The 15,920-nt window shown below is 36.0% G+C and overlaps 1 long non-coding RNA gene across 1 annotated transcript in view; it reads right to left on the bottom strand.

The window, feature by feature from the left end:
- The window catches only part of LOC145681446 (uncharacterized), a 183,647-nt gene extending 168,269 nt beyond the window's left edge, over positions 1 to 15,378 (bottom strand). The window contains exon 1 of the long non-coding RNA XR_014130780.1: positions 15,314 to 15,378. This is a non-coding gene — a long non-coding RNA (uncharacterized LOC145681446). The remainder of the gene's footprint in view (positions 1 to 15,313) is intronic.
- Between the last annotated feature and the right edge of the window lie 542 nt (positions 15,379 to 15,920).

Raw genomic sequence — 15,920 nt, forward strand, 5'->3', positions numbered from 1 at the left:
GACCCCCTCTCACTCGTCCTTTCTCCTCTCCCATACTAAAATTAGTTAACAACATGACCACAATTCTAATTTCAAACTACACATGTATTAGTGTCGAAAAAATGAAATAACAAAACCGAATCGAAACAAGATTCATAAGGTGATGTAGGGAGAAACTGAAGCACACACAATAAAAAATTGAAACCAATGTGAGTCTATTACACAGAGATTCAGAAATGAGACAGAGAGAGAGAGAGAGAGAAAAGAAGGAGAAGATGGAAACGAAAAGGGAGAACAGATAAAAATGTGGAATTTAAACGTAGTAAGAAGAGAACCTATCCAGTAGAACTATAGATCCCCGAGACACAACTAGGATAATGTCAAAAGTTTAACACACATGCTTCATTTCCATGTGGTTCGATTACAAATTCGGTAGCGTTCATTGGACGTACTGATCCAAAATACATTCTAAGAAACCCAGTAGGTAGCGTTGGTCATATCCCCCATTTCAGACTACTAATGCAAAATGAACAAAAAAAGAAAAGAAAGAAAGAAACGAAAGGGAAAAGAAAGAAAGAAAGAGAAAATTGAATAAATCCTATTTTACTGCTAAATTTTTATCAGATATACCATATATTAAAAGTCCAAACTGTATCGTAATGAAAAGTAACAAATGTTCGAAAGGAAAAGTTTATGTTCCTCATGTTTCAAATTTCAACGTGAATAAAACATATTGAACTATAGGATGGGAACAAATTCTGTGTCAAACTACTATGAATAAAATTTTGTTTTCAAATAACCAAAGAGGTAACCACTTTCCAGTCTTTTCCGAAGATTTATCTGTTCCGAACATCCAGCATCGATTTCCTCTCTTGCGGATGTAACGTAATTTGTACACATAAAATGAACAGGCTAGAGCACAAACGGATCATCATGTCAGTCGGATGATGTTGGTTAGATTATAGACCACCACTGGGTCAAGGATTCAAACTCGTAGTGACCCGGTAATTCGACTGAGACTCGGTAACCCAGAGGATGAAAAAGAGATTTTTACTTATTCCCTTGCGTTTAAACAGTATTTCTGTCAGATATTACCATTACTGGAGATGTTATCCCCAGACCACGAAAAACACGACACCGAAGTTCCCAGTCAAGTAGATTTTCCAGACTAGGTATATCGGGCTCTTGTTCCGTTTTAACTTTGAAACACGCACACGCACATGAAGTGTGTATATATGTGTGTGTTTGAGGGAGAGAGGAGGGGAGAAGTGAAAGATGCAAAGACAGGATAGGGAAACGTCAAGAAAGAGAGAGAGGGGGACGAATATAATTATGAAACATACGTATCATTGCAGTGTATGATGTAGAATGCACACACTGTTTATTGCAATTTTCGCCATTGATGTCTTGTAAGTTCTCCAGTAGAAGATAAATCTCTGTTTGCAACCATTATTTTATGCGAAAAACTCATACTACATGATGGGGGAATTGAACCAAGATTTTCCATTTGGAAGTCTAGTACTTTATCACTACACCACCGATTGCTTTACCAAAACTGCGTTTTACAAATTATGTAACGTTTCTCTCTGAGAATGATAACACGAAAATTGTACACTGCAGATCAATGATGTGTTTGGAATGTCCTAGTAATTTCCTTGCTCTTTCCCAAACTACATTCGTAAATCGTCTCTATCATGATACAGGTGTTTGCTTCTACATTCTTACGTATTGGTAGTCCAGTACGATAAGTCGATTCTTCGCAATCACTTTGTAAAAAATCAACTTTGTCGTGAACAGGATTTGTATCTATGTTAGATAGCTCTGTTATTCATAAGTGCATTACTTTACCCCTACACTATCATGACACCTTAAATTACAAGCTAAATATTACTTACTTTAGCCCTGATCTTTGGAACGAACCGGCTTCTTCCTGTAAGATTATTTACACTAAAGTGCTCAACGAAATTTATTTATTCGATGGGCTGTAGAGAAATTAGTGCCCATTAATAAAGGAAAAACATACAATCCAGAAAAAATGACAGAAATAAAACATATTTTGCACTAATTTCGCCGTGCATGTTCAAAAGTGCGTGAATAATAATAATAATAATAATAATAATAATAATAATAATAATAATAATAAATGTTCACATTCACAGTATAGTTGTCTATTATTATTATTATTATTAATTACCCGCTTCGCTGGGTTAAATTGAAAAAAAATAGTATTAAGTTCCGTTACTCAGTTACTTTTTACTATTACTAAAGCACTCTTTGATATCGGTCATTTTCCATGAATTTTATATATCCCCTCCTCACTCTATGTTGTGTGGCACTGCATCTGCAATGTCATTGTTGATCTCAGCGAGCCGGAAAACTATGAATTCGACACTGATATTGTTTATTTCGGTCATTTTTATGTCTTCCCCTCCTCCAAGTTTCGGAGCTGAATTTGGATTTAAACAGCATCAGATGTGTCACTCTTAATCTCAGCGACTCCACAAACTATAGATTGGACACTAATACCGGTCATTTTCCGTTCTTTTATAAATGTCGTTCCTCCTCCCTTAAGTTACACCTTCAAAGTGATATGACAGAAACCATCTCAGGTTCGAACTTCATCTAGGTTGAAAATTTGATCGAGATTGGTTTGGTGGTTCAACAGTCCTTAAGGCGGGCGCGGTGGCTCAGTGGTAGAGCGTTCACCTCCGGTGCTTGGGGTCCCTGGTTCGATCTCAGCTCGCACCGTGTGGACTTTATGGTGGACAAACACCGTGCTCGTGGGTTTTCTCGGGGTTCTCCCGTTTCCTCCCACTTTCTTGATTCCATCATTTCACTCATGTCTCATCATCACCGTCTCCTTTAGCCTAACCGGCATAACCGTGGGACGTAAAACTTAAAGATTTCGTTTCATTTTCAAGAGTCCTTAAGTTTTATTTATTTTTATATATCTCTCTCTACCATTCCCGTCCCCAAGTTCTCCCGTGAAAGTGAAATGATAAAAATCATCTTAGAACCGAACCTCATCTATGTTAAAAATTTGATCAAGATTATTGATCGTTTGGTTCAAGAGTTATCAAGTTTATTTATTCTTCTTAACTCCATTGTCTCCTGTCCCCTAAGTTATTTCGTCAAAGTAAATAGATAAATACTATCTTATGACCGAATCTCATCTATGTTGGAAATTTGATCGAGATCGGTCAGGTGGTTCAAAAGATTAGGAGCCACAAACATAGATACTTTCAAATTTATAATATACGTTATTATTATTATTATTATTATTATTATTATTATTATTATTATTATTATTATTATTATTATTATTATTATTATTATTATTATTATTATTATTATTATTATTCACGCACTTTTGAACTTGCATTCTGAAATTACTGCATAATATGTTTTTTATTTCTGTGATTTTTCCTGGATTGTATGTTATTTCCTTTATAAGTGGGCACTAATTTCTCTCAGGCCCATCAAAACCTTACAAGAAGAAGTCGATTCTTTCCAAAGATCAGGGCTGGCTTGCAAGTAATATCGGGCTTGTAAGTAGGGTAAGTAATGTCTGGGTTAAATTTACAGCTGGTATGGTAATATAGCGGTAAGGTAATATTCTTAGGAATAATAGAGCTATCTAACATGGTTCAACTCCTGTACACGCCAAAGTTGATTTTTTTTTCAAAGTGATTGTGAAGAATCGACTTATCATACTGGACTACTAATACGTAAGAATGTAGAAGCATACACCTGTATCATGATAGAGACGATTTACGAATGTTGGTTGGGAAAGGGCAAGGAAATTACTAGGACATTCCAAACACATCATTGATCTGCAGTGTACAATTTTCGTGTTATCATTCTCAGAAAGAAACGTTACATAATTTGTAAAACGCAGTTTTGGTAAAGCAATCGGTGGTGTAGTGATAAAGTACTAGACTTCCAAATGGAAAATCTTGGTTCAATTCCCCCATCATGTAGTATGAGTTTTTCGCATAAAATAATGGTTGCAAACAGAGATTTATCTTCTACTGGAGAACTTACAAGACATCAATGGCGAAAATTGCAATAAACAGTGTGTGCATTCTACATCATACACTGCAATGATACGTATGTTTCATAATTATATTCGTCTCCCTCTCTCTCTTTCTTGACGTTTCCCTATCCTGTCTTTGCATCTTTCACTTCTCCCCTCCTCTCTCTCTCAAACACACACACATATACACACTTCATGTGCGTGTGCGTGTTCCAAAGTTAAAACGGAACAAGAGCCTGATATACCTAGTCTGGAAAATCTACTTGACTGGGAACTTCAGTGTCGTGTTTTTCGTGGTCTGGGGATAACATCTCCAGTAATGGTAATATCTGACAGAAATACTGTTTAAACGCAAGGGAATAAGTAAAAATCTCTTTTTCATCTTCTGGGTTACCGAGTCTCAGTCGAATTACCGGGTCACTACGAGTTTGAATCCTTGACCCAGTGGTGGTCTATAATCTAACCAACATCATCCGACTGGCATGATGATCCGTTTGTGCTCTAGCTTGTTCATTTTATGTGTACAAATTACATTACATCCGCAAGAGAGGAAATGGATGCTGGATGTTCGGAACAGATAAATCTTCGGAAAAGACTGGAAAGTGGTTACCTCTTTGGTTATTTGAAAACAAAATTTTATTCATAGTAGTTTGACACAAAATTTGTTCCCATCCTATAGTTCAATATGTTTTATTCACGTTGAAATTTGAAACATGAGGAACATAAACTTTTCCTTTCGAACATTTGTTACTTTTCATTACGATACAGTTTGGACTTTTAATATATGGTATATCTGATAAAAATTTAGCAGTAAAATAGGATTTATTCAATTTTCTCTTTCTTTCTTTCTTTTCCCTTTCGTTTCTTTCTTTCTTTTCTTTTTTTGTTCATTTTGCATTAGTAGTCTGAAATGGGGGATATGACCAACGCTACCTACTGGGTTTCTTAGAATGTATTTTGGATCAGTACGTCCAATGAACGCTACCGAATTTGTAATCGAACCACATGGAAATGAAGCATGTGTGTTAAACTTTTGACATTATCCTAGTTGTGTCTCGGAGATCTATAGTTCTACTGGTAATTCTGTATGCTATCCTGTATGAAAGTGACTTACTGAATGTTTAAAGCATCTTCTATGCATTCGAATATTTCTGAAAAATATGTAAAAACCAATGTTGTTAGTACATTACAGTTGGATTTCCGGAAACGGAACTTTATAATGTTAGGTTCTTTTCTTACTACGTTTAAATTCCACATTTTTATCTTTTCTCCTTTTTCGTTTCCTTCTCTCCTCTTCTCTCTCTCTCTCTCTCTGCCTCATTTCTGAATCTCTGTGTAATAGACATATATTAGTTTCAATTTTTCATTGTATGTGTTTCAGTTTCTCCCTACATCAACTTATGAATCTTGTTTCGTATCGGTTTTGTTATTTCATTTTATCGAAACTAATACATGTGTAGTTTGAAATTAGAATTGCGGTCATGTTGTTAGGTAATTTTAGTATGGGAGAGGAGAAAGGGGGTCTCTTTACCTAATAAGAAGGTGTATATTGGGTGGCCTAACTGCATGGCGTTAGCTGTCGCAATTTTTTGATGCGTAGTGTACCAATCAGAAGTTACTACTACTACTACTACTACAAATAATAATAATAATAATAATAATAATAATAATAATAATAATAATAATAATAATAATAATAATAATAATAATAATAATAATAATAATAATAAAGGGTTAAATGCTATATTACCGGACCAATTTTAGGAAATTCACCGGGTAAATTGAAGAATTTATTTTGGTTTGTGAGGAAGAGTGACAGTTTGAAGAGGAAAATAGATGGGAGATTATTGTTGTTGGTTGTTTTGATGTAAGCAACACTGTGTATGGAGGTGGAAAGGTACACTTGTTATGATTCAGTCGCAGGAAAGGCAATGTGAAAATGGTGCGCATATTTCTACACGATTCTGTATTCGAAATTGTTCAAGTTTACACGCCTCGGTTTTGAAGCTCTAACCTAACCTAATTTGGTACATTTTTGGGGATGGCATTTAGTATCTTCCCCAAATTCACACATAAGGGAAGTGGTTTATACCATATACTATGATTTGCGATATCTTCGTTTATATGTATACTCACTGTCTCTGACGTGCTTGCTCCCTACAGACTCACTCCCTCGCTACTGCTCAGGTCCACCTGCTGCGCTCCTTGATTGAGTCAGTTAGATAGCATTCGTGATTTTTAATGGCTTGCTAACACAAGTTGGTTAGTGTCTTTTGAACAATAGTTCTTATCGCGTACGTGCACTAAGTCCTCCTAAAGTGAATGAGGACAGCCCCAATGACGGCTTCGGAACCGGTACTGGAGTCAGAGTCACTACCAAATATTGGAACTTTTTTTTTTTCGATTTTTCGTGTGGTCCGGCGATATAGCACTAATGCCATAATAAAAGATACAAATGAAACTATCCAGTCTTCCACGCATGGAGTTTATGAATAAGTATTTCCTTAATCGAAAACAAGTATACTTTGTTTTCAGAATTGCAGTCTTTATCATGTCTTTGTGTCCTCACCTCATGCTGACAATGGAACATTTTGAAAATTGATTCTTTCATTTCCCATTTTTTTTCCTCGTTTTATTCGTTCATCATTTTCTTTTCCACTATCTTGAAATACCAGAATACACTTTTTGTTCCATGGTGGTTAATTTTTGAGTAACTTTGTTATAACACGCTTCCAAAAACAACTACATCCTCAGTAACGTGCACTTTTCAGACGTTAAAAAATCTGATTAACATTTGACAATTAAAACTTATTTCTTGTCTATTGATAACCTATTATATCTATTTTTGGCCTATAGAGAACTGTTGAGGTAGATTTTATACATATGAAAAAAATCCCATCTATGTTGGCAATTTCGACGAAAATTCCCATTATCTGTTTCCGAAAAATTAACGGGAAACAATCCCATGAAATGGGATTTTTCCTGCAGGTTGGCATCACTGATTAACATTCTTAGTGGTGGTTACATACCATATACTATATAATATATTAAAACACCAACTGTTTGGTCATTATTAGTGTTTCTTATAAGCAACAAAATTTTATTTATTTATTTATTACATTTAAAGATAAATTTGATTGTGAAAACCTAAATAAACATTTAAATTAAAAGGCCAGCGCTGTGTTGACAAAAACATAATTATATTATACAGATAGAATAAAATAAACTTTAATTCCATATGTACAAAAAAGGAAAATTAAGGGTATTTTTTTTAAATAAAAAAATAATAAATTTGGAATGTATGGAAAGATTTATCTATGTTTCATTTCTGATCTACAGAAGCAAATTCAAACAATTTTTTCTTCCTCTTCCATCGTCAAAGACTACAATATGATATATGCATTAAATACGAGGGCTATCCAGAAAGTAGATTACGTTTTGGAATAAAAGATCAACAAAGTATAGGAAACAAATTTTATTATATACAGATGAAAGCCACACACAAATACTACTTTTCGACATAGTCACCATTCAAATTAAGGCATTTATCGTAGCGATGTACGAGCTTGGAAATTCCTTCGTCGAAAAATTCGGCCGCCTGCGACTTCAACAACTTCGTTACCTCTTCTTGCAGCTGTTCGTCGTCATCAAAACGCTGCATAGCCAGCCACTTCTTCATTGCTGGGAATAGGTGGGAGTCGCTCGGTGCCAGGTCGGGACTGTACGGCGGATGAGGAAACAACTCCCACTGAAAAGATTCAAGAACTTCACGCGTGACATTTGCCGTGTGGGGCCGGGCGTTGTCGTGAATCAACAAGATCTTAGAGCTCAACATTCCTCTGCGCTTGTTTTGAATTGCTCTTCTGAGGTTTTGCAGAGTTTGGCAATACCTTTGAGCGTTTATTGTAGTGCCTCTTTCCAGGAAGTCCACCAAAATCACACCTTTTCTGTCCCAAAAAACAGTCGCCATCATCTTCCTTGCCGACATTGTTTGCATGCATTTCTTGGGTTTTTGGGGAGAACCTGTGTGCTCCCACTGCATTGATTGCAATTTCGTTTCACAGTTCACGTGTTTCACCCATGTTTCGTCACCAGTAACGATGCGATCGAGTAAAGAGTCACCATCCTTATTGTAGGCGTCCAAAAAGTGCAACGCTGCAGCCATTCGCTGATTTTTGTGGTCCTCTGTCAAGATTTTTGGAATCCATCTTGCACAAAACTTGTGGTAACCAAGCTTTTCGCTGATGATTTCGTGCAACAAACTTCGCGAAATTTGTGGAAAACTCAAAGAAAGTTCCGTTATTGTGAACTTTCGATTTTCACGGACTTTAACATCGACTTTTTCGACAAGTTCGGCAGTCACTTTGCTGGGTCTCCCACTTCGATCTTCGTCGTGAACATTGGTTCGGTCATTTTTAAATCTTATGACCCACTGTCGCACTCCACCTTCAGTGATAATGTTGTCCCCATACACTTCACACAGCTGCCGATAGATTTCTATCGGTTTACAGTTTTTTGCTGTCAGAAACCTTATTACTGCACGCACCTCGCAGCTCGCGGGATTTTCAATTAAAGCAGACATTTCAAACCGTCACAGTATCTTAACGGAGCACAGCACGAACCTCTCACTAGCACGGCTAGATGCCGACTGAGCTGCGCAACGCTCTGACCCCAAGATGGCCGCGCTAGCCCCGCCCCTAGCGGACACAGACGAAAACGTAATCTACTTTCTGGATAGCCCTCGTATTTTGTATTTACACAACACGATTTCAAGTATAATATTATATGATACATAACACAATTTACAATTTACAGATTCTGTAATGAACAAGCTTTCACGCCAATTAGTCCGTAGTAAATATATAGAACTAAATACAAAATGTTTCAAAATAAATATCGGAGTTCTAAGGCTTTGTTGTATTTATTACATTTAACGTACAATTATAAATAATGAATCAAATGAAAGAGCAACTCAGTTTTTGCTACAAGCAGTGGCGTATTTACGATTTTGTTTCGGGGACGGCTTTATTAACTTTCGGGGGGGGGGGGGCTTTGCCTGAAAATGTGTACTTTCTGCAAGATATTTCATATACTTTACTATAGTAAGTAAGATTTCGGGGGGAATTAAACCCGGAAGCCACCCCCCTAAATACGCCACTGGCTACAAGTATTCAATATGATCCAGGGGCGGATCCAGGACCGACTTCTGGGGGGCGTTGGGTTGTCATACTGCTACTTTTAAGGGCTCCAAACTTTGGGATGGGTTTTATATATATATATATATATATAATAAGAAAGGTTCCTCTTCTGGGGGGGCGATACCCCCTGGATACGCCCCTGATATGATCACTATTCGTCACACGGTAAACATCGAGTTCTTAAGGCGAGAAAGCCCATAAATTTTCCACCGGGATGTGGCACAAAACACATTCAATTTAGGGGAATCTCGTTGCAACTGTACTATTTCGTGGGAATTTGCTGACTCCCAACTGTCACTTAGGTGAAATGTCGATTCATCACTGAAGATGACACGATCCAAAAGAAAAAAAAAAATCTTCATCATCATACAGCAACATTTCATTTGCAAAATTGGCACATAAACTTGTAAGCTTATAGGAACTGCAAACGATAAGGACGTAGTTGTAAACGTCTCTAAAATTCTCCACGCAGACGGGTTCCACTCAGTGGCGGCCGGTGGGTTGTGGTTTCGGGTGTTGCAGTACGAACGATCGGAGACAGAAGATATAAAGTGGACTCATTAACTAATCAGAAAACTTTAGATGCAAATGCTATGTAACATGTTAAATTAAATAAAATTCTCTTTTTTAAAAAAAATAAAAAATGCAGAACATTTAATCCGATTAATCACCTTTTAATTAGTAAGTTCATTCTTCTCTCTTTGATTGGAACAAATCTGCCTAATACATGCTGGTTGAACTCTAGTATTCTTATTGTCAGGTCTTTTTCGACGGAAAGCATAACCAATGGTGATAACCTTTCGTGGGACATTCAATTTCTTGAAAGCGTCAACTCTTTTTGATGTGAAAAAAAATCTTCTTTTACTGACGCCATAGGTAAGTTAATATTAATTTCAGAAGTTTTGTAGATTCACTAAATGTTTTTTCTAGATTATTGTGAACAATTCATTCTAGCAAACAGTGATCCGAATTCCTCTTAGTGTAGACTGAAGAGAGTTCGTAGCAGAGATTAATGTTATAAACAAATGTACATTGAACACGCTTTATTCACAATTTATCTAGGAAAATTTAAAATGAATTGCGGAAATGTATCTAGTGCATACAACATTACTGCCATAAGATGTCCTGTAAATTTAAACCGTTTTTTTCGAACCCTCTCCTGAATATCCCTTTGCTTGTTTTGTCTAAGCCTTAATTGTAAGTTTTTCCTCAGTTGAAAGCTGGGCAATTTTATTTGTAAGTTATTTACAGAAGTCATGGTATGCAATTCATTCAGAATTTGTAGGTTATGTACAGAATTAAAGGAACTCACAAGAAAATTAAATCTAATAACTAATAACCAAAACAGCTGATACAAAAGAGATACTGGTATATGAATTGCGAATGTTACATATTCATACATAGGACTGTCAACTGGCCGGCTTTTTATTGGCCTGGCCGGAAAAATTGCTGTTATTTTGATTAAAGCCGGTGACGGGTACAAACTTCTCACCAGCCCCTTTATAACCGTTTTTTTTTTTCAAATTTGTATCTAGTTCGAAGTATAGCTATTGAAAAGTAGCTGTCATTTTGTAAACTCAAAACTGTTACCTTTCACTATCTATCAACGATTAATATTTTGTTCACCTGTTTAGAAAATTTTAGAGAGATGACAGGGACTGTATCAGGGAAAATTTGAAATTTACTTTCAAGGAATTTTATACATTTATTAAGAGTGGAAAAGGACTTCTTAAAGCAATTTCCCATAGTTGAAGTAGATACTATATGTTTAAAGAGTGAATTTCATTTCCCAAATCCAAAATTGTCACGTAAAGACTATTATACTTTTGTTCATCTGTTTAGATAATTTTAAAGAAATGGTAGTTACTGGTAAATACAATAAATTGATCAATGCCAATTGATCAATTTCAGTCTCTCATTTATAGCACAATGTATCTATTAAGCTTATTAGTGAATGTTCTAATGACATACAGAATATATGTGTTAATGTACTTTTGTTGACGATAGTACATTTCCTTTCCATGGATAGGTCCGAACAGAGATACTCAACGCTGAGACCTATATCATAGAGAATTTTGAGGTTATTTTACAGAGTTGGCAACCCTATTCATATATCAACACACACACGTGTGCATAAAAGAAAAAACTACCTTCCAAATCATCCGTCTTGGTTGTTACGCAATGCACGATGAACACAATATACTTCCACATGAGGCAAAACAATGTTTATCAACGTTCTGGAAAGCAATCTTGAAACCCGCCAGATATAGGAACAACATGTTAGCTGGGAGGGGTCCAAAGTATTTGAGGAAGGTCCAATACATCTACGTAATTACGAACCTGTCTTATACTGTACCCGAAAAGATAACTAATTCTTAATTACTGTCACCTATATTTTTAGAAAAAATGATAGAACGATTATTTCTATAAGGAAAGAAAGAGTACATGATGAGGCGTAAAATAAAATATTTAGCGTACATCAATCATTTCTCTGTTAAATAAGTATAGTTCGTTAGGAAAGTCTACAAATGTTAATCAAGTTTCGAAATTTTTGGGAGGTCATGACCCGGTGCCCCCTCGTGGCTACGCCTCTGAGCATTGCTAACTAGTCCCAAATTCAATGTGGCGTTCCCCACCATACAGTTTTATCAAGAGTATAAAATATACTTATTTTATAAAAGAAATATGTATATACTAAAATATTTGGTCTACGGCGAAGTGGTGAGGTCTACTTGTGAGCCTAATGATGATAGAAAAACTTTCTTCTTTGTACATTTTGCGTGGAACATTTTGAAAATTGATTCTTTCATTTCCCATTTTTTTCCCTCGTTTTATTCGTTCATCATTTTCTTTTCCACTATCTTGAAATACCAGAATACACTTTTTGTTCCATGGTGGTTAATTTTTGATTAACTTTGTTATAACACGCTTCCAAAAACAACTACATCCTCAGTAATGTGCACTTTTCAGACGTTAAAAAATCTGATTAACATTTGACAATTAAAACTTATTTCTTGTCTATTGATAACCTATTATATCTATTTTTGGCCTATAGAGAACTGTTGAGGTAGATTTTATACATATGAAAAAAATCCCATCTATGTTGGCAATTTCGACGAAAATTCCCATTATCTGTTTCCGAAAAATTAACGGGAAACAATCCCATGAAATGGGATTTTTCCTGCAGGTTGGCATCACTGATTAACATTCTTAGTGGTGGTTACATACCATATACTATATAATATATTAAAACACCAACTGTTTGGTCATTATTAGTGTTTTTTATAAGCAACAAAATTCTATTTATTTATTTATTACATTTAAAGATAAATTTGATTGTGAAAACCTAAATAAACATTTAAATTAAAAGGCCAGCGCTGTGTTGACGAAAACATAATTATATTATAGGGATAGAATAAAATAATCTTTAATTCCAGATGTACAAAAAAGGAAAATTAAGGGTAATTTTTTTAAATAAAAAAAAAATAATAAATTTGGAATGTATGGAAAGATCCATCTATGTTTCATTTCTGATCTACAGAAGCAAATTCAAACAATTTTCTCTTCCTCTTCCATCGTCATTGACTACAATACGATATTTGGTCTAGGAATTAATTCGTGCGGGTGGACAAGAGATGGCGCAACGAACGGAGCGTCCCACAGTTCCGTGTATCCACACATGTGTTGCAAACCCCTGTCATCGCGTATCGTTCGTAGTATAGGGCAGTGGATTAAAGCGTCAACAACACCAGTTTGTAGTTAAGTGAACATGGCGCAATTTGTGCCTGATAAAGTGTTTTTGCGGGGTGTCCTGCTGCATTACTTTAACATGCAGAAAAGTGCGACTGAAAGTCATCGTATTTTGGTGGAAGTGTATTGTGACCATGCTCTAGCTGAGCGAACGTTTCAGAAGTGGTTTGCACGGTTTAGAAGTGGTGATTTCGGCTTAACAGACCAAGAGCGAGCTGGACAGCCAAAAAAATTTCAAGACGAAGAATTGACAGCATTGCTCGAGCAGGATTCGTGTCAAACGCAGGAACAACTTGCAGCAGCATTAGGCGTTGATCAAACAACAGTCTCCAAACGCTTGAAAGCCATGGGAATGATTCAAAAGATGTCACATTGGGTTCCACATGAATTGAAAGACAGAGACGTTGAAAGACGAAAAACCATTTGCGAATTGCTGCTTCAACGACAGAGCAGAAAGGGGTTTCTGCATCGAATTATTACGGGTGATGAGAAGTGGATCCATTACGAGAACCCTAAACGAAAAAAGGCCTGGGTGAAACCAGGTGAACCAGGTCCATCACAACCAAAACGAGATATTCACTGTGCAAAGGTTATGCTGTGCATATGGTGGGATATGAAAGGTGTGGTGTACTATGAGCTGCTGCAACCGGGTGAAACTATGAATGGAGAACGTTATCGACGACAATTAATGCGTTTGAAGCAAGCTCTGGCCAGAACACGACCAGAATGGGAGAACAGACATGATAAACTTATTGTTCAACATGATAACGCTCTCCCACATGTCGCAAAACCGGTCAAAACCTATTTAGAAAATGTCGGATGGGAAGTTTTACCCCACCCGCCGTATTCGCCAGACGTTGCTCCTTCGGACTACTACTTGTTCGATTGCATGAACAACGATTTGATTGGACAGCGGTTTACTTCTTCAGAAGATATCGAAACATGGGTCTCTGACTGGATCGCTTCCAAGGATGAGGACTTCTTTCGCCACGGAATCCGTACAGATGGGCGAAAGTGGTGGCTAGCGATGGACAATATTTTTCTTAAGGTATTGATGTATTTTGTATTTGTACTACAGCTTCAATGTGTGCGTACCAACCGCACGAATTAATTCCTAGACCAAATATATGCATTAAATATTTTGTATTTACATTATACAACACGATTTCAAGTATAATATTATATGATACATAACACAATTTACAATTTACAGATTCTGTAATGAATAAGCTTTCACGCCAATTAGTCCGTAGTAAATATATAGAACTAAATACAAAATGTTTCAAAATAAATATCGGAGTTCTAAGGCTTTGTTGTATTTATTACGGCGAAAGTGGTGGCTAGCGATGGACAATATTTTTCTTAAGGTATTTATGTATTTTGTGTTTGTACTACTACAGCTTCAATGTGTGCGTACCAACCGCACGAATTAATTCCTAGACCAAATACTATCCACAGAGGGGGGGGATTCTGCATATTGACTTATTACTATTTGGTTCACAAATTACTGTAGAAGAAACCTTAATTATTATCTATATAAGCTAAGAATTAACTTGTAAATGCGGATCTACTTTCATTTGATTTCTGCTCTACTACATATTTTCTTTCTTGTTTTGTAATTCTGCTATCACTTTTTTTTTAATTGTCATTATATTGGTTTGCTTCAGTATAAGTACCGTAATTTAAAAATATGAATGCATAAAAACAAATTCCATTTGTTAATTGCTAGTGAAATAAAATTCAGAAAGCTTATTTAGCGCGAAGAACCTTCTCATTCACTGGAAACTGTGCTGTGTTGCAGAAGCACTGCAACGACCAGACCCTTTAACTTCTGAGATAGGGAAAAGGAGACTTAACATTTGCTCCAATTCCCGCGCTGAAGGAATCTGGTCGTTGTATGCTCGCTGCAACACAATATAAATTAGAGACTCTGTGTCGGATTATTTTTCGCTTTTTAAAACGGATTAACGAAACGAACAGTTACAGAAGTAAAAAAAAAATGTTATTTAAAGTATATATGGGAGTATCAGAAAGTATTTTTTCTGTTCTTTATTACTATTACTAATAATATATTTGTCTAGAAATACTTTGGTCGTTGCGCAACGCTGCAACACTAACATTAGCCGCCACTGGTTCCACTGTAACTACACATCCAGTCTTTGCAAAATGTAAAGCACAAAATTGTTTGAGTTGTTCTTTTTGATGTATTATTTATAATTGCACGTTAATTGTAATAAATACTACAAAGTATTAAAACACCGAAATTCATTTTGAAACACCTTATATTGTGAAACAAAATGTCAATATCTCTTGTCTACTATTGACGTATCAACGTAGTTGAATTTCGTACCTCGCATTTTGCAGTTGCAACTATCTCATGTTCAAACTGGAGCATCTAGGGCTTCCTGTTCCAAACTGCAAATGAGAGAGAAAACTAAACATACTTTTGAATTACTTTTCCAATTGCACTTTTTATAGGAGGAATTTGAGGATGCCAAATCTAATGGAACTATTTTCATTCTCTGTCCATGATGTAACAACAAAAAATGACCACAAAATTGTGGCATTTATGTTTATTTATGTCTCGGATTTGAGATCACTTTTCTAGGAACCTCCATGCATGCGTATATTTTTAAATAGTTCCATTGGAATCAGCGTTCTCAAATTAGCATAGAAATCGTAATTAAAAAAAATATATCCAAACATGGGCACTTTTTATATTAGTGCCGTGATCGTTAGTTCCTTTAAAGATAATAGAAAACCCTACGGAACCTCCCTTGGATTTCAATCGGATGTGGATATTACGAGACTATGTTTGGATTTTTGTTTAATTGAAGTTTAGCGTCCCGTTTCCAGGCACGTATGCACGGGGGTCGGCCCCCCTAAATTTTTATTGACTCCCTAAAAGTTTCACGATAGTCTTGCAAAGGAACTGTAATATGGTTGGATCGTCCCCT

The sequence above is a fragment of the Thermobia domestica genome, chromosome 3, assembly GCF_964235325.1.
Source record: "Thermobia domestica chromosome 3, izTheDome1.hap1.1, whole genome shotgun sequence".
NCBI classification, from domain to species: Eukaryota; Metazoa; Arthropoda; class Insecta; order Zygentoma; family Lepismatidae; genus Thermobia; species Thermobia domestica.